Below are 18,776 nucleotides of genomic sequence, written 5' to 3' on the forward strand. Positions count from 1 at the left end.
ATCTGCTAGCAACAACTGATGAGATCATTCACCAGACTGTCAGCAAGTAAAAATATTAGCCATCAATATACTCAAAGCTCCTGGATCAGAAGAGACAGCCCATCTCATGACACTCACTAGGGCTGCCTGATGACAGGTTTCATTCCTACATCTCCATTTCTTCTGCTTAGTAGTGGGCGTCCTGGGAGGTTCTTGAGATTTGTATACCAAAAACAAAGAGAAAAGAAAAATAGACCTGTAGGAAGGTCAGGATTGCAGAGCATTCCAACTCAGGATTTCGTATTGAGTGCAATTGTTCTAAAAACTGTAACAGGAGTTACTCTTTTTGGGGATGGGTATTTGCTTATTTGTCCTTACCCAAGAGGCCAATTTATGCCAGCAACTATCCCAATTAAAGTCACCTCAGGAAACCTAGTGTATTTCTTAAAATTAATTTTATTGATGAGGCTAACACCTGCATGCAGTTTAGCAGCAGGAACCACTTTTTTTTACCTTGCTTGATTATGCTATATGGGAAGAGTAAAAATGCAAAAAAAACCCCCAAAACCTGCTGTAATATAAGGGCTTTTCCTTGCAAAAGAAACGGCTGCTGTGTGTTTCCCTCTACCACGTACATGATAAGTCTCAAACGACACAGCATTTTTTTTTTTGCTTTATTTTGGAATAGCATTTTATTAGCTTTATTCTCTTTCCTCACCTTGCATCACCCTGCTCGTGGTAAGAAACTGAGTCTGCATGGCAGTACTTCAGAAGCCAAAGTTGCATCACTCCTCAAAAACAAAACAGTGTTTAAAATGTGTAGTAACTTAAAGAAATGGCTCACATACAACCACTTCACAAAGACAGGAAACTACTACGAAGTGAGGCTCAGGAATCAGGCTCAGATAAGGTGGCCTGCCACACTTGGCCACTGGCTGCATGTGACACAGTCAAACTGCCTCTCTATGGTATATTTCAATTTCTGTTGGATATGATACATGTAGTATCTGTCTGCTAATTAACTTGTGGTGCTAATGACCACCAGGCACTGTGTTATAATCACAGGGACACCACTAAAACGTTATAAAATTACTTTCAGCATTTCCACAGGTAACTGAAAACCAACTAGCAAAAGGCAAACCATCTCAAAATCTCCTACTAACCTCTACTCAGAATAAAGCACAAAGGTGGTAAATATGAGTAACTGCAGTGTTACTGTCCTTCCTACACTCACTCTGCAGAGGACATTAATTTCCAGAGGTGACGGTTCAGCACCTTCTGTAGCACTTGGCTGAGTCCAAACTCCCTCAAAGGAAGCCTGACATTCCCTCCTGACTTGTGCCAGCCCTCAGTGCACATTGATTGACTAAGGCACATAATGAAGCATCCTTATGCCCTTACTCAAAGGAAAAAGTTCCCACAGAAATATCTCCAGACTTTAATCTAAAAAAAAAAAAAAAAAAAAAAAAAAAAAAAAAGGTTATCTGGGACAGAACTGAAGAGACTCCTCATAAAGATTCCGAGGAAATTAATTTTTTTCCTCCCCTTGCCCTCCCCCAGTTTTAGAAATATTAACAGGAAGTCAAAACAAAACAAGCAAGTAAAACCACTTCAACCAGGTCAAATGTGTGTTGAAGCAAAGGTAAGAAACAACTTAAAGTTCTCACAGGATTATAAGCCCCTTTGACAGGTCTGATAATTTTAAAGGCTTAATTCCATTACAGTATCTGGCAGCCTGCAAGGGCACATTTTACTAAACCATAGGCCACCAGGTCATAATAGATGCTGACAGAAAACATCAAAGGTTAAGTAGGATGTAAGACCATAAAACATTTCAAGCTGCACAGTGCCAGCAATGTTAACTGTGGAGCTGTTTGAGAGGAGAAAACAATGGCTGAGTCTTGCCCCCACCTGCAGTCCCAAGGAAGCCCAGCAGAATCAGATGGCCAGGATGGCCAGCACAGACCATGCTCCCATGACATAAAAATCTATTTGGCTGTGTCACAGCCCAAATTTCCTGTCTTACTTAAAACTCAGAGTGCAATATCAAATTAAGCTGAGGAAAACATAGCCATGCAATAGATTTCACTAGTCCTCTTCATCTGGCAAGCCCAGTGAGCAGCTGGCAGCAGCAGCCCAGCTGCAGAGGAGCAGCAGGGCTGGAGGCATCCTGGCAGCGAGGGCAGGCAACCTGCAATTGCCTCTGCGCAACAGTGGAGCACTCTGACTTGGAAAAGCAGCGCTCAGATTCTTACTGTGATGAAGATCTAAGCCAGCAGTTAAAACAATTTAGCAAGAAACAGTAATTTTGCCTTCAATACCCCACAAAACTTACTCAAGCACTGCAACATAACCACCGCAGGTGGCAACGCTTGCTTCAACTCCCCCAGAGAGTATTTATGCAACTTACACATGCAGTTAAAGCTCCAATATGTAATTTGGATTGCTCACTCTTGAGAGGTGTCTAGATACAGCAACAATGGCCATAATCACAGACTTAATCTTATTTCAGCTACTAAATATGAAACCTAGTATTTGACATTCCAAACCAGCGGAAAGAAAGGTAATGCACAGACCATTGTCTGTGTGCATGGAAGAGGCTTGAAAACTGCTCTCTTCTTCATACTGTCTTTATACAAGGCACCATGAGAAAATACACAAATAGATCTTCTGCTTTTTCTCTTCTCTATGCAAAAGAGCTCCCCTGAATGACATCTATCTGGATAATAAATTGCCAATACCACAAACAATTAAATTAGAAGCAGTTCAAAATGTAAGGGGGTGGGAGCTGACTACTGACCAAATCTGACATACAAATAGCCTGCTAATTTGTCAGCAAGACAAAATAAATTGAATGGGCTGGCTACAGGTGCAGGTAAACGCCTCAGAAATAGATATCAATAAATCATTTAGCTCTCCATAACATTTGAGATTACAGTCATTTAACAAGAAGGACATTTTTGCCTTTGCAACATGATTCATGAGTGCTTCAAGTGAGTCATTTAAAGTCACCACTTAAGATGGGACTTTAAAACTTCCATTTTTTGATCTCCTATAACCCACTCTAAACTCAGCAAATATTATAAACTGTATCCTCTATTCTGCTTATCACAAAATACAAAATCCAAGATTATGGCGTAATCTAATGATCAACTCTCTGAAAGCCCAAACTCTCTCTGTGAGAAAATTAATCTCCCTGATATTTTTGTAGACATAGAGACCAAGAGGAAGTTTGCTGCATGTCAGGCAAGCCAGACAGCCAACATCCTCGTTTTACTAGATGTGTCTACAGAGACAGAAACATGACAGAAAGAGTGGGTCATCACATATTATAAATGCCCTCCTTGCAAGTAAAAATCACTTGGTCCTCACAATTTTCCATCTCAAGTACTTCTTCAAAAAGTCAGCCTGCAAATAACTGTTCTGTCCGCTCAAAGACCATCTGTGGGGCTGCGTTTCTATCAAAATGATACAAGGTGTCACAAACAGTACCAGACAGACGCTTAACTGCATGTTCTAAAGAAGGTCAAACAGAAACATGAAATACACAAGGACCATCTACACTTCCATTTTGCAAAAAACTTAAAAGCATATTTACAAGTGGTAAAGTCATTAAGCAAAAAAATTAAAATCTTCCATTACTAATGGACTGAGACCACATATAAACTTATGTGAACATGTGTTTCCAACCTGATTCTACTGCAACTTTGCTCTAAAGAAGTGTATGTCTTGACAGACACAAATTACTTCAAGGACCTTCCAGGTATATCAGCCCATTAAGGAATTACAGCATTTCCAGCCCAAGGAATAGTTAGAAAACACATATAACCATTTAGAAAGTGGGCTGAAACAGGTAAATTTAATAGTATTTTAATAGTACTCGTCTATGTGCAAGATGACTGGTTTGTAAGTTTCTTCCAGACTAACCTCTCAATTGCCCTGTTGCTGGAAAACCAGTAGGAATGCAAAGGAGCATAGGAACATGAAGAACTGCTGGTTATTTCCAAAAATCTGATATTTTATTACACCTAGCATAGGAGGAGTTTTTACACACTTACAACTTCACATGACAGCCAGGCACATTGCCAAACACACATTATAAACCTGAGCTAACAGCCAAATCAGGACAGAACCCCAGTTCAGCACCATAGTTCACTAAGGTGCTCCCAAACTTCCTGAGAAACACAACCAGTGTGACACGATTCTGCAAAGTATCTGTCTGAGCAGGAAATCTGGAGTTAAAACTACTGACAGCAGCAAAATGAGAAGGCTGAGAAGTATCCGTAGCAGACCCCGCTAACAGAACCAGAGAGACCTACAAGCTGCTCAAGGCAGTCAAATAACAGCCTGTGATCAATAGGAGCAAATACTGCTGGCAGATCAAGCAGGATCAAGACTACATAAGCCACTGCAATCTGTATGAATAAGTAAATCATGACAGGCTCCTCTGAAAGCCATGCTGTTAGGCTGATGCTTGAAAACCTTAACTTTCTAAAACAGTTGGATAGTGTCAGTAGATAAGACAGTAAAAGTACTGTTAACACCCTTCTCTCAAGTCTGGCCTGGTATATGGATAAGTAAGTGGCACTAAGTGGCACAGCACCCCCTCCCCAGTATTTTTTTCTTTTCCTACTATATACTAATGCAGATTTAAGGTTGTTAATAAATGTTAAATACATTAAATCACAAAAGCAAACACCAGGTCAGTAAAACTGGTTAGCATAGCTAACTGAGAACTGAAGGGAGTCCTGTGACAAACTCCACTTAGCTCTCCCTGTTACCTTCTTAGGCTGACCACAAAAAGGTAGTCAAGAATAAGTAAAGGAGTGCTTTTTATGAGAATCCCAGTTCTTCCCATCTGCCCCAGTTCTGCTTCTACCGAAGCTCTACTCACTTTATTTGTAACTAAGGTCAGAATGATTTTGAAAATCCAGTACAGATAGTTTTAATGATAAGATTGTGAAAGAATGAACCTCTCCAGGTTCATGTAACACTATATTCAAACAGCATTCTAACAAGCTTGTATTCACCAACAATTGTGGGATTTTGTCTGTTTCCAGGATGTCAACAAAGAGTCCAGATTGCCTACACTGAAACTTACGAGATGCAAGGAACACTGGAGGTATAAAAAACACAAACTACTAACAACAAAATTCAGTTTGAGGATTAGAAGTTCATAAACAAACATTAAGGTTACTCATCAAAATGTTGAGAGCTGTACTTAGTAACAACAAACAACAAGAATCAGGAGTTTAGCTCGTTGTCAGAATATTTTATTAGTACTAATAAAGACAGCTGAGAACAAAATTAACTTTTTTTATGAAATTGGTAAAATTGTCATTGGTTGCACTGGATTACTGTCAATAGAATGATCCCAAACAACCTAAGACTCAGGATTAGTAACACACAAACATTCCAGAGAATATTTAAGAACGATCCAGCTCAAGAACTGAAGAAATGTATAGTATTTATTAGAGGTGGGCTGAGTGGCAGCCTTCCACATTACTGAAGTAATTACTGTCCCAATGCCACTCTTTTTTTTTTTTTTTTTTAAATAACTATACTTTGTCTTGATTTTAAGGAGAAAATTCTTCAAGTAACTTCCAATTAAAAACAGAAATGAAAAACCTGCCTGTGATCTTTCTGGGTTTCTCCTGTTTCCTTACCGAACTGTCAGTGAAAGCCAGACTGGCTGGCTGCTTTCTCCCTGATGATGAATGGACACACACTCTTCCCCATGCCTTGAAAGCTATTACTGCTTTGCTTTACTGCACATCGGTGTACCTCTCACAATTAGTGAAACAGCCATTTCATTTGAAGGCTAGCTCAACATTTTACATGCTGGTTTAAAAGGCTTTTGCTCAGTAACTTGAAATTGTTTTTAGTTACTTCCAAAACAACTGTTTTATATACCAAAACATTGTTTTGCTTCAGCATTTTAGAAGAAAGCATACCCTGTGGAATTTTGGTTCCTATCCTGTTGTTAGAAGAGCCAAATGATATTAACTTAACATATTCTTTCAAGTGTGTTAACTTTTAGTTATTTTTAATTAATTTTTTTTTACTTACTTCAAAGAAACAACCAGTAACACCATACATGAAACAGATGTCATGTCTACTGGTTTATTTCACAGAACTTTCTGGTTTCCTCTGGAAAGGCAGTACAAGGAAAACAAACTCTAAGAAATATAGTGGACACACAGTGGAGTCATTTATTACATGAATTTTTTTAAGCCCTCTGGACATGTCTCTGCTGTGTCCTGCAAGGTACCAGAAATAGTGAATCATCTGCTCAGCCTGCACAGCTCTCCACATGCTCAGCAAGGCTTCTGAGACTTCATTTAGATCACCCAGCTCTACTTGCACTGAACAACAATGCAGCAATAGCTGAGCAGGGCTGGGAGGAAGCAACTTTTTCCCACCTTTTTTTTTTTTTTCCCCTTGAGCAAAACCCTCGCTGTCCAGCTGCTCACAAGCAGTTTCATGGCAGTCTGTTAGGAGCAGCTTCTTTTGCTGTTTCACCTGAGAGAAAACAGAAGTTCCCCTAGCCAGAGCAGCCTCAGAGGAAGGTATTTCCTGCACCACTCTCTGTTCTCCAACCCAGAGGAACCAAACCAGAGAGCATCTTCACTGAGATCTCTGGAACATAATTTTAACAATGTTTCACAAGATAAGGTTTTGGGGTTATTTGTTTTCTGCTGGTTAGCTCCTTCCCTGATTAGCTCTTTTCATATTTTTACATATAATGTACAGTGTATTCTTTGTTATAAAAAAAAGTAAGTTACGGTTGTGCCATCCCATAGAGTGACAGTTTCCTGATGCCTTCACTCTAATGATTTTTGGCCACTGTTTATCAGCAATATCTCTTTTGCTGATGTAATAGTCATGAGAAAGCAGCCCTGCATTGTCACAGTCCCAGTGACAACTGAGGATAACGTGGGAACTTCTGTGTCCTCAGCTTACCTCATGACATAGAAAAACACAATTCTCTTGTCTTAGTTACACATCTTGTAATTGCAGGGGCTTGGGGCATTGGATTCAGAGACTCTCTTGAACTAATTGCTGTACTAACTCTTATGGCAACAGCAAGCCTGTTTTGCCAGACTATTCTCTCTAAACTATCTCACTGTAATTAATACAGCACCTGTTACTACAACAACAAATTGTTTATTCATTGAGCCTAAGCACCCTCTACTTTCCTCTCAGTGTTGGTTTGCATGCTCTGCTTCTTTGCTTTGTGACCAATAGCCATCCCCTGTCCACTACACGTGGACAAGTTTTCTTGGATGTTCCTGGAGCATTCATCCAGCATAAGGGCCCCAGGACTAAATGCTACTTTCAGCACAAGTGATACCAAGAGAGCGCGTGTGTTTCACCGAACTATGAACACGGCAACATTTCAGCCAGGATCACAGAGACATTGACACGCACAGCTTTGACATTTGTACCCACTCTACTATGATCTACACAAGATTAAAGGCTTATGACTACATTTCAAAATCTCTCTTACGATCAGTATTTCAATTGCTAACATGAAACTGTACCTTGCTCATTCAGATGACTTCTTTAGTAGTGAAATTTCACTGCACTTGCAGACGTATTTCCCCAGGGATTTTCTGATGGCTCCTCCAGGAAGGGGTAAAGGTGGTGCTAACTTAATGATGTTAAGTAGTTTTTAAAATCAAACTTTGACCATAAATTTGATACCAAGTCTTTGGTAATACTCTTCTGTTCACTTAAACTGGAGCATTACTGACCAAGTTCTACTGAAATAAATTTACATGAACCCAAACTTTTTTTCACATGTTCTATTGCACTTTAGCTGCCGTCTCAATTTAAATGCTAAGCAAAAAGAGGAACAAAATTCTGCTAAGCAGATTGGTGACAGTATGGAGAGACATGCTTCTGCTCAGCTCAGAGGTACTTCCACTTTTATGCATGATTAGATACTGATAATTACTTTATTACCAATATAACTGTAATAAACTTCTAACTTGAACAAAAACTACAGGAAATATTAGGCAACGTAGAGCAATTTTAGCTGGATCTTAGTATTATGTACTTCCATTTCCAAGTAGTGTTTCAGTCACGCTAATTGCTTTTCTTAGGTCACCTCAGCCTAATGACCTGGTTAGCTTAACCTGAGACATGACTTCTTGAAAGAAACTGTTCTCCACAGTAACTTTTAATTCTAAAATCTACATATTTGCAGAATGAACACTGTCTTCTACAGTATTATGAGCCAAGGTAAGTTGTCATAAATGTGGGTTCAATTTAACCAGCTCACCTCACGAGATGTCTACATAGAGCACTTATTTCATCAAAAGATGACAGATAGTAAGGGATTTTAAACTGGATCTTATAATGGGCTCACCTGAACGCAGGACAAACAGTTTGTATGACTGAAGTCACAACTTGTTTTGACAGTGGCTTTAGTGGACCCAGAATCACTGATGCTACTTTATGCAAAGTCTATTTTACCTTACACAGCAATTTTACTGATTCAAAGAGCTGTTATCTACTATAGCAACCTCTTTCCCCAACAGACTGGGCTGTCAACTTCTGAATTGCAAACACTGAAGCTGTATAGATCCTTTGCATTTTGTTTTTTGGCATATATTGATACATGCTATTTTATTCAGTTTTTAGATACTATTTACATTAAGCCAACTAACTAAACTGAACAATAAAACTAACGTCCCAAATTCCAGTCTGGCATCACTAGTTTGAAACTTTCTGATAACTCTTTATGTCATATGCAAATTAAGTAACCTTTTTAGTTTTTACACAGGAAAAGCATAAACAAGACACTTGTTACTACTCAACACGGGCCAAAAAACTTGTCAACTGGAATACCTGAGACTGTCATTGATACTAATACTACTTTGAGATCTTCTGTGAAACCACTCGCCACAGATGTGAGTTCTGCACGGCAAGGTCTTTATAAAGACAGCAAAAATGAAATGGTGGCAGCAGTATTGTCACTGCTGTTTGCAGAACAGCTTGTCACGTTCTGACAGTGCCAGACAGGCTAAAGTTGCAGGAAAGGCCACTGATAATTGGTGCTGCCTTTTGGCTGTATGACTGCAGATGCCGGCGGCACGCTCGCTGCCGCGGGCTGAGCCGCAGGGTGCGGGCCTGCGAGCCCCGCGGGCAGCGGGCCGGGAGCGGGGCAGGGCAGGGCAGAGCCCGCTGCCATCGCTGCCAGCCCCGCGCCGCCGCTCCCACAATGCACCCGCTCCCGCACACACTCACACGGAGACAGCCGCGCAGCACACACGGGCACGCACACGGCCACGGGCTCTGCTGCGGCCAACACGCTCCGGCACACGGCCCCGCTCCCGCACGCACGGCCGCCGCCCCCCCGGAACCAACTTACCCCCGAGTTACATCCCATTCAGCAGCCCGGGCTTCCTCTGCCGCCCCTCCTCTGCGCGCCTGCCTCCGCTGCTGCAGAGAGGCCACATATGTCTGCAAACACTTCTAGGCAGAAACCAGCCAGTGCAGAACAAAGACAGCCGGGGTTGCCTTCATCTCAGCACAAGGCAGCCAGTAGCTATTTTCAAGCTTGTTCTCTCTCCCCCTCTGAGGGCACCCTGCTCTGTTTCTCCCTCTCTCTCTCTCCTCTTTGCCTGTCCAGCTACTGCACAACACGCATCAATTATTCATTGCTTGTCTCCCGGTTTCCAGGCAAAACCAATCACAGATGGAGTCTTGCTAATGGGCTCATGCCGTACTTGCCAACAGGCTATTTGTGCTCAAGCTACAACCCTCTAGAGACAATAAAGAGAATCAGGTTAAGCTTTAAAACTTCACACGTACGCGAACAGACCTAAAACGGCGATAGACATGTAAGCATCCCTATGACATTGCTTAGGAGTACGTCTTCGGCATACAGCATGGCAGAAGGCTGCTGTAAATCTTCCAAAAGGGTTTTAAGAAAATCAAACACTCAGAAAAATCTCACCTCAGCTGCATGTTACTGATATTGATGGTTCTCTTTTCTGTCTCTAGTGATCCATGTCTTGCTTTCCCATTACACAGAGAGGTATGTCCTTCTCTCATTCTCGTGCACACACGCGCACACGCACACACACACAGCCACTTTGCCAGAAGGAAGAGAGAGAGAAAGAGAGGAGGAAAAAAAACCACCCAGGCAGCTCACATTTCAAACTTGCAAGGAGGGGTGGTGCTTAAAACGCTAGGACAAAGCCTCTGTCTCTGGCACACTATTATTTAGTCAAAATACTAAAATAAATCTCCTCGATCAATTAATTGGAAGCAACACTTGTTCGAGCCCGCGTAACAAACCATTAAGGGCACCGGGGCTGGAAAGTCTTGAGATTTGGGAAATCTCGTACCCTTGCTTCCCCCCTACCCTGTTTGCTGAATGCTGTTGACTAAATCCATCAAACTAGTCATGCTAATTAGCGTCCAGGGCAGCCTCGGCGGCGGAGCAGCGCCCGGGGCGGGCGGCCCCCGCGGCCGGGAGTTTCCTTCCGGACCGGCCGCCGCCCCGCGCCCGCCAGGAGGTACCGGCGGGCCGGGCCGGAGGTACCGGGCCGGGCCGGGCCCGGGAGCGAGCTCGCTGGAGCGGCGGCGCCTGCTGCGGGCCCCGAGGCGCCCCAGCGCTCCCGCTCGGCGGAGCCACGGGCGCCGTGCCTCCGCCGCCCGGGGAAACTGAGGCAGGCGGGCGGCGGCTGGCACCGGAACCGCTGTCACCTGCGGGACAGCCCGGCCCGGGCAGGTGCCTTGGGCTGTGTTTGCGAGCTCAGGTCTTCACCTTTGCTGGCCGCACACCGCTCCCAAGACAACACCCGTTCCCACGCCACTGCCAGTTCGGGGCTGCCCATGGAAGAGTTTTAAACATGTCCGGCTGTGCCTGCGGTGGTCAGCGTTTCAACTTGACAGTGCCGAAGGGAAAAAAAGAAAGGCAACAAACAATCAACCCCCAGGAAACTCATGTGACAATTCTTTGCTGCCTCTCGAAGGGAAAACTGGCAGTTTAAGTTGTGGCCAGCCGAGCACCAGCCTTTTCCTGCCACCCTCCGCGGTGCAGAGCCACTTCCTTCCCCGCACAACCTGCACAAAGGCACCTCCACCTCTTAAAGGCGCACCCGGCCCCCTCGCAGGGAAGCAGCCGGCAGGTTCCAGCGAGAAACAAACACAATACAAACAATAAAAACAAGAGGACTTGAAAAAAATACTGTCTCTCCAGCAAATTTCCTTTCAGTGAAAAAATGGCCCCAGCTTCCCTTGCTATGCTTACAGTCGCTTAACTGTGCTTCCCAAACACCTTAGCAGAGAGTTGGCAACATGACAGATCGGAGCAGCAAACTATCACAGATATCAAAGAGCAGCTCTTCTCTGAAAAATGATTCCACAAAAAAGCTTTGTCAGATTTCATGTTCTTTTTTTTCCCCCCGGGGGAATCCACTGCAAACAGGTAAGAGTAATGTGTGCTCTCACTTAACTTCCACTCCTGATGCAGGATCTCAAGGTCAGCCTGTCAGACAGGGTTATTGCTTTCTCTCCACGGCCACCAGACCAAGCAGAACTGCAAACCGAACCCTCCACACTTTGTGCAATCTCAGAGCTGCTCAAGTGTGGCTGAAGGAACACTTCACAACAACACAGCTGCTACAGGTGGTGCAGGACTCGGCGCTGGGCCAGTCCCGAGTCTGTACAGCCTGGGCAAGCCTTCAGCTTCATCCTCATAGATGCAGGTAGACCCACAGGGCCACTGGAACAAACTCTTGCCCAAAATGTAGTTTCCATTGCAGTTTGTCAAATTTCAGATTCACATAGAAGTACAGTACTTTATTCAAATTTTTCACTGCCTTTCAGAGTAGACAGATTGTTAAGAAGTGTAAATTATACAGCTAGAATGACAGAATAGATATAGGAAGCACAAGTTTTAGGGGACTGTCAAAGAGTTCGGACTTGGTGGATGTGAATAAAATTGATAATTGCTCTAAAGCTGCATGAATTCTTGATCGAATCAACATTTCTGTACTTGTTTCAGGTTTTACTGCATTTACAGTTTTCACACAATGCATAAATTAGCATGGTGTTTTGTTGTATTTTGAAAAAAACACAAAGCAGCAACAAGAACGTATCAGGTGGTTGTGAGGTCCCAGATACTGAGACTGGCCCCTTCCTCATACAAGTCACGATTAAGTTATTTTCTCAGGGTGAAAAGCAATTTTATTTTTTCTGTATAGAAAGCACATTCCCCAGTATCCTATGTTTTTTTTCTCTACCTACCATCATAAATACGTTCTCTCTGCAATTAAATTGCTCTTTCTAGTGTAACAGTGTAAGTTTCTCTTTTAAACTGCCTGTCTTTCAGAGGAAGTGGTTTAGAGTAGACAAATCACTTATCTAAAAATTATGTACTTACTTCTCCTTTGACAAATCTTCAGCAGGTTTCTAATCCCACCCTGCCACTTGAAATATCACTTTCTGTGATGACATTTGAGTCACAGTTGTCAGAAGCATCAGGCTCTGTAGTCAAATGGATTAAATCACACTTCATAGCATGCAGAATTTTGAAGGAGGAGTGGTTTATCATTTGTAGAAATTAATCATAACAGTTTTTTCTCTAGGGCAAATTCCCAATCATTTTTAAAGATTACTATGTTTAAGCCCCTCTGACAGCAGTATGTCAAATTACATCACAAGGAAGGTTATCTCAGGCAATGATAACTATTAACAGAACTCACTAAAGACACATACTCCTGGGAGAAGCAGGTCTGTACTGGGAAGCACCTTTTTTTATACAGGGGTGGGAGAGCAGGCTCTTTGGCTGTGCTTTGTGTGGCTCTGTTGAGGCCCCAGGGATCTCGGTGTCTGGGGCTGTGCCTGCTGCGGGCTGCTGCCACAGCTCAGCCCCACAGGGGAGGGGAGACTGTTTGTTTGTTTGTTTTCTACAGGGGGGAAAGAGGAGACCCTTACTTGGCCCACCTCTAGCTGATTAAGGAGGAGAGTTGGAAGATTTTCAGAGAAGTCCTGTTTATCTCAAAGTGGGAGGCAACGTTTGTCTGTTCAGCATACGCCGGCAATGCACAACAACATTACTGACAAACTTTCTGCATCTCAATCCTGTCAGTCACTGCCTGGCACAGAATCAAACCATGTTCTTACAGTACTGCTCTTTGCTTTCCATGGCAAGACACCTCTTTGAAGAGTGTATTTTTAAAAGTCAGAAGCCTGTCCTTAAGTTGTGATAATGCAACAGACATGCCCATGGAACACCAATTTCTTATGGTGAACAAGGTAATGATGAGAACACGTTCATATGTTCAGGTGCCTTTGATTGCTCAACACAAACAGCATGATGCTTATCTTCAACTACTTCAAGTGAAGTAGCCTTTGGGCATAATTCTCACTTCTCTCCTGCCTTGCCCCTCTTTGGTGATATTGCAAAAACTTACTCGAATAGATGAACACCTGTCATAAAGACGCAGACGACCAACAGCAAAAGAAGGAGAGGCTGCAGAGGGGTGGAGAACAAATCACCCATTTGGATACTTCAGTATCAAGTAGACTGTACAGGAGGGACAGCATCATGTTCTACTGTAATATGATTGTGAGAGGTATGCTGAGAAAAGAACAGGGAAAGAAAGCATAAATGGGTAAGGAAAATCTCTTCAAGTAGCTGTAATAGCAGTTATTGCCCACTGAGTCATAATATAATCCTTTAGCAATGCAAATTTTCTATGACCAAAGATTTAAAGGTTTATCTCAGGGGCCAATCTTTATTCATCTGAGTTTTGCTGCACTGCTGAACACAGCAGGGTAGTTCCTTACAATATTTGTCTAGAGCAGGTTATTTGCCCAAGAATTAGTTCCCTGGATATGTATATATTTTACTATTGATTTAAGGGATTCAAAAAAACTCTTTAGAAGGCTTACAATTACATAGTTGAAATACACAGAATACACGGATCAGTGGCCTTGTCGATTTTTCCTGATGTTTCACAGTAGGTTGAATCAGTTGAAGCTGCTATAAATCTAAGGGCTGCATCCCAGTAAAAAACCAACCATGTACTTGAAAAAAACAAAAATTAAAATCCTTTGACTCTGCATCAAGTGTATTTCATGCATAACTCATTTTTACATAATCAAATAAACTCCTTCCAAAAAGAGGTGTGGAAGGAAAACCCAGTATTTAAAAGCACAGTAAAAAAAAGACCTTTTCACATGATTGAGTCCTGTCCTGTTTAAGTAAAGAGATTACTACACTGCAAAGCATTCTATGGGTAAGGTACATACCCTTTGGCTACCTTCTGCATTAGGCTTTATAAAACAAAGGTAGGGAAGTTACAAAAGGTAGTAACACAAGCAGCTGCTTTTTTCCCTGCTGCCCATGACCACTGTTTGCTTGTGGCCCTTGCTAACTAAATGTTTTAGTTAACATTTAGTTAACTCTGATCTGAACCTGGAAACACCAAATGCTGTTTTGGATGCACACAGTAACTGGACCAAAACACTCAAAATCTTCTGAAAGCCCTTATGCCCTATTTAACTTTCAAGACCCTGGACATGCTCATGTTCTTGTTACCACATTACAAAACAATACTCCTTCAAGCCTCTGCAAAGACTCAGGATAGACTTTTAGGCACTCTGATGAACAACTCTGTCAATTGCCAAAATATTTGGAAAGGGAGATCTACCTTAAGTCCATCTAATAATGTTGCAATTTTCTAATCTCTATTTCCTTCTTTTTTTTTATTTATTTAATGTCTTTGCCATATGCAGAAAACAAGATAATTTATAAAATTACAATGCAAAAAATCACAGAGAATGGCAGAGAAGTCATTCATGATGTTTGTATCTTTGGTTCTCTTCACAGTAGTACTTCTATGGAAAACTGTGAAGCAAAAGTAACCAAAGCATGCAGAAATCAAGAACAAAGTACACTAAGGAAAAATCACATCTGTAATGTAGTCAGAAGAGAGGCTTTACAAGACCTAGGAAATCATTGTAGTGATGGCATCAGCTCAGAGCTGTCCCCAGCTCTATTTCACACACAGCAGAGGCACTGCAGCTGCCCCTTCACAACCCAACTTGTTCATCAGGCAATTTTAAAGACAGATGCAACATACCCCACCTGTGATGCTCTGCCCTTATTTTAATGTACATATTTTGCTACAAATGCTAATGTACGTTTTAAAACCTGCCCTTCATGACAAGGGAGCTTCATTATTTTTCTAACTTTTGGATGCTTCTAATGGAATTCCTTGGTAAACTGGAACAGGGCACAAATGGATTTCAGTGCCTCTTTTGATACCTAGGCTAGTGCTCATGACATGCCTAGCAAATCAGAAAGAAATCAAAGTTAACTGAAGCCCTTTCCATTCAACATCCATTTTTTCAGCATGTTGAAGTGATCCTGATTTATCACTAGGTTTTGATAAAATATTTCTATACCACATCTTGCAAACTGGTTGATTGTCCTCATGTAGTTTAAGACATTTTTAGCCTTCTACCACTTTGGGGGGGATATCTGATGAACTGTTCCTTAGATAAAACTTCGTTATAGTAAAGCAAAACTTTCAAATGTAATGAGAACTACTACCTCTCTAAGAAAGTTTCAGTATGCACTTCAATAAAACATATTTTTCTGCTGCTTTTCAAGATGGTTAAGAATATATTATTCCTAAAAATATTTGGTTTTACTGAGCATACAGCAGAAGCTCCACCTCTGGCAAGCTGTGGGTTAATTAGAGCTAAGCTTTCTCTCTCCCTGATTAATTGTTCAAGGGAATAAGAAGGCAGCTCTGAAGACAGCAACTTAATCAGGTCTCACTGAAAGGAGATAGAAAACTATTAGAAAAGCAGCTTGTGAGGCAATGTAGAAGTAATGGGATGCAAAAGAGTAAATGAAATTGAAGCTTGGAAAGTGGAAGCCCTGCTAGGGCACCTGAACACCTCTTGGCATTGTAAATCCAGACTGAACTGTTTTGACACATCACAATTATTTTCCAGAAATATAAACTGTATGAATATTCCTCATTAAGATTTCAAAAAAATAAGCCCTCCATGAACAGGCAACCCCAGTGATGACTTTCTGTTATCTTTTCCTTCTAAGCCTTCATAACCATTTGGCACTTCACACCCCAGCCCCACCACAGCCGTGTGAGGAGCTGCTGCTCTGCTTTTCTGCCTCCATTGCAGTTGTCTTCCCCTCTGCAGGGGGACCCCACCTGGTCCCATTTCACCCAGCTGCCTCTACTCCAAAAATGGGTTTGAGAGGAAATCTAGCCTATTTGCTTATATCTTTTTATTATTATTTTTTAAAACCAATCCACTAATATATGGAAGGTATCAGTTGAGAGAAGGAATGTGATACAAACATCCTGAGTGGGAAATAAATGCAGTAAGAAAAGATGTAAAGAGAAGATATGTCCATTACCCTCATAACTTACATTCTATACATAGGAAAGTTCATGACAGAACTTTTTCTCTGTGCTATGAGTGAACTGTGAGAGCATTAAAATGATAAAGTTGAGATGCAGTGGTTTTTTTAAATTTTTATTTATTTATTTTTTAAAACTCTATGAAAACAACACTGGATGTCACTTTCTTTAAATCAACTGTGGAGTGTAGAAAACCATTGAAAGTGCATTCAGATGTTTCATGATGCCATATCAAACATTTGAGGGGCTATACAATAATCAAACAAATAAAAGTCCAAAGTTACAAATTAAAAGAAAAGTTACAAATTGGTGGCTATGCATCACTGTCTTGGAAAGCTTCCATTCTGGATTACAAAGACATTCATCATTTGGAGGCCAGCTCATGCTTCTAGCTTTGTATTTAAACAACCCCATGTACCATCATCATACACTTTTTATATCAATGTGCCAGAAAGCCATACAGAGTTATTTTTAGAGAACTCTGAGATGAAGTACAGTTTAGCTTGCTAAGTAGCCTAATAAGGCAAAATGCTCTTGGTGAAGACCAAATGCAGTCACTGTCGCTCTTCCCTCATACTCTAATCAATTTCTAAGAGCATCCCTTAATTTTTCCCACTTACTGAGGGTGACTGTATCAACAACAGGATAGAACTAGAGGGAGAGAGGCGTTCTTTATAGTTTTCTCCATTTTGATAATCAAACGGAGTCATTGAAGAAAAAATGGAATGGTCTGAAAAGAAAGTGGCTTTGCTCACAGTTAAAGAAGCCTCTTAGGAGAAACATCAGCTTAACATCAGTTTTTGCTTTCAGAAACTGGCAAACTCAGCTGTCAGTCAACTCCAAATACTTCAAGGCCTCAAAGCTTCCAAGTGGATATAAAGGACTCTCAGAGAGTATTGGTGTGCTTAAACACTAGCAAGAATCTTAAAACTAAAAAAGTTCCCAAATCTACTAGATTACTTATGATCTGAGAAAAATATTAATTTTTGTCATGTCAGTGCTAGGAGGAGGGTGATGGTTAATGCTAGAGGGGGTGATTCTGTAACAATTTATGGGAACAGGATTAAACCCAGCAATTAACAGAGGTTTCTATCTTTAGTAATTATTCATATACCTGTTCAGTTGATTATAAGTGATAGCTCCAGGCTGTCTGCCTGCACCGCTAGGACACAGACAGCAACCTTTGCTAAATTGACTCCACTGGCTACGCTCATGCTGCAGGAGCTGTTTTCAAGGACAGATGTACAATGTTATATGGGTAAAGAGAGGAGCAAATTAAAGATGTGTGTTCTGTCAGGAAAAGGACTGAAGAACTTGTGTCAGCATTTCTCTACATTAATAGGACCTCAGATTTTTAACCCTTCACTACCTAATACTTAGACTTAAGAAAAACTTTCCTTATTATAAAGATAGCATAATTGCATCTTCTCAAATAAAATAATGAAAATACAATAGTTAAGAACAAAATACAAAGGCCCTCAAGATAAATAACCATATACCTACATATAGATATAACGGGATTCCAGTAAGAGCATTCAATCCTTCTTAAACTGTGCTTCATTTTAAAGCATCCTAGCTCGTGGGTTAAATAAGCTGAGTACAGTAGTACATGAAGTTACCAAAACAAACTATTATTACACTCACTTTGAGATCAGCAATATATACCTGGCACATTGCTACCAAATAGCTACACTCACGTTTTTTGGGTTTTTTACCATCTTCTGTGTATTTCACTTTAAAGCAGTCTATGTATTTTAAAGGATGCTGAAAGTCTTCTAGGCCTGAGAAATATTTAGCAGTACTACCACAGAAGACAGCCCTGCTGCCAGCTCCTACCAAGCACAGACACAGTTCATACTGGCAAGAGACTATGCCTTATATTGCCCTTATGGGGCTCTCACTGAAACAATTTTACAATTTAGGGTTTATGTGATACCACTAGAAGAGGACTTCTGGCATGCATATAAACATATCCTACTTTACTAGAGAACTTCTAGCACAGATCTAGACTACTTTGAGTCTAAGAGCAAGTCTACACCTTGGAATATTCACACTTCAAGATCTTCTAATAACTATATCCATCTGTTAAATAATTTACATTCTGATAGAATATGAAGCAATAGAATAGCAACGAAAATATGCCTACTCTGGAAAATACCCAACAATATTTAACACTTTTTCTTACTTCTCTCCTGCAACATCACATGGAGAGTTTCCCAGAAGTTGTGCTTTTACAATGTACAGGCACCAGAACAGAATATTGTCCCAAGGGACGCTTTGAAATACCTAATCAAGCCTAGAAACCTTCCCCTGTGAATGACAGGAACTATCCTCTTTTTAATCAATATGCATCTGTTCACTGTTATCTTGGTG

General features: G+C 41.3%; 1 protein-coding gene across 8 annotated transcripts in view; it reads right to left on the reverse strand.

The window, feature by feature from the left end:
• Positions 1-18,776, reverse strand: part of ZMIZ1 (zinc finger MIZ-type containing 1) — a 340,912-nt gene that overhangs the window by 81,390 nt on the left and 240,746 nt on the right. Inside the window, exon 1 of one of the 8 annotated variants that reach the window (XM_041404845.1) lies at positions 9,947-10,054. The exons of the other annotated variants lie outside the window; for them this stretch is intronic. The gene's annotated coding sequence lies outside the window, so the exon portion shown is untranslated. Of the gene's footprint in view, positions 1-9,946; positions 10,055-18,776 lie in introns of those variants that run through there. 8 annotated transcript variants of the gene reach the window in all.

The sequence above is a fragment of the Onychostruthus taczanowskii genome, unplaced genomic scaffold (genome assembly GCF_017590055.1).
Source record: "Onychostruthus taczanowskii isolate IOZ18803 unplaced genomic scaffold, ASM1759005v1 scaffold22, whole genome shotgun sequence".
Taxonomy (NCBI): Eukaryota; Metazoa; Chordata; class Aves; order Passeriformes; family Passeridae; genus Onychostruthus; species Onychostruthus taczanowskii.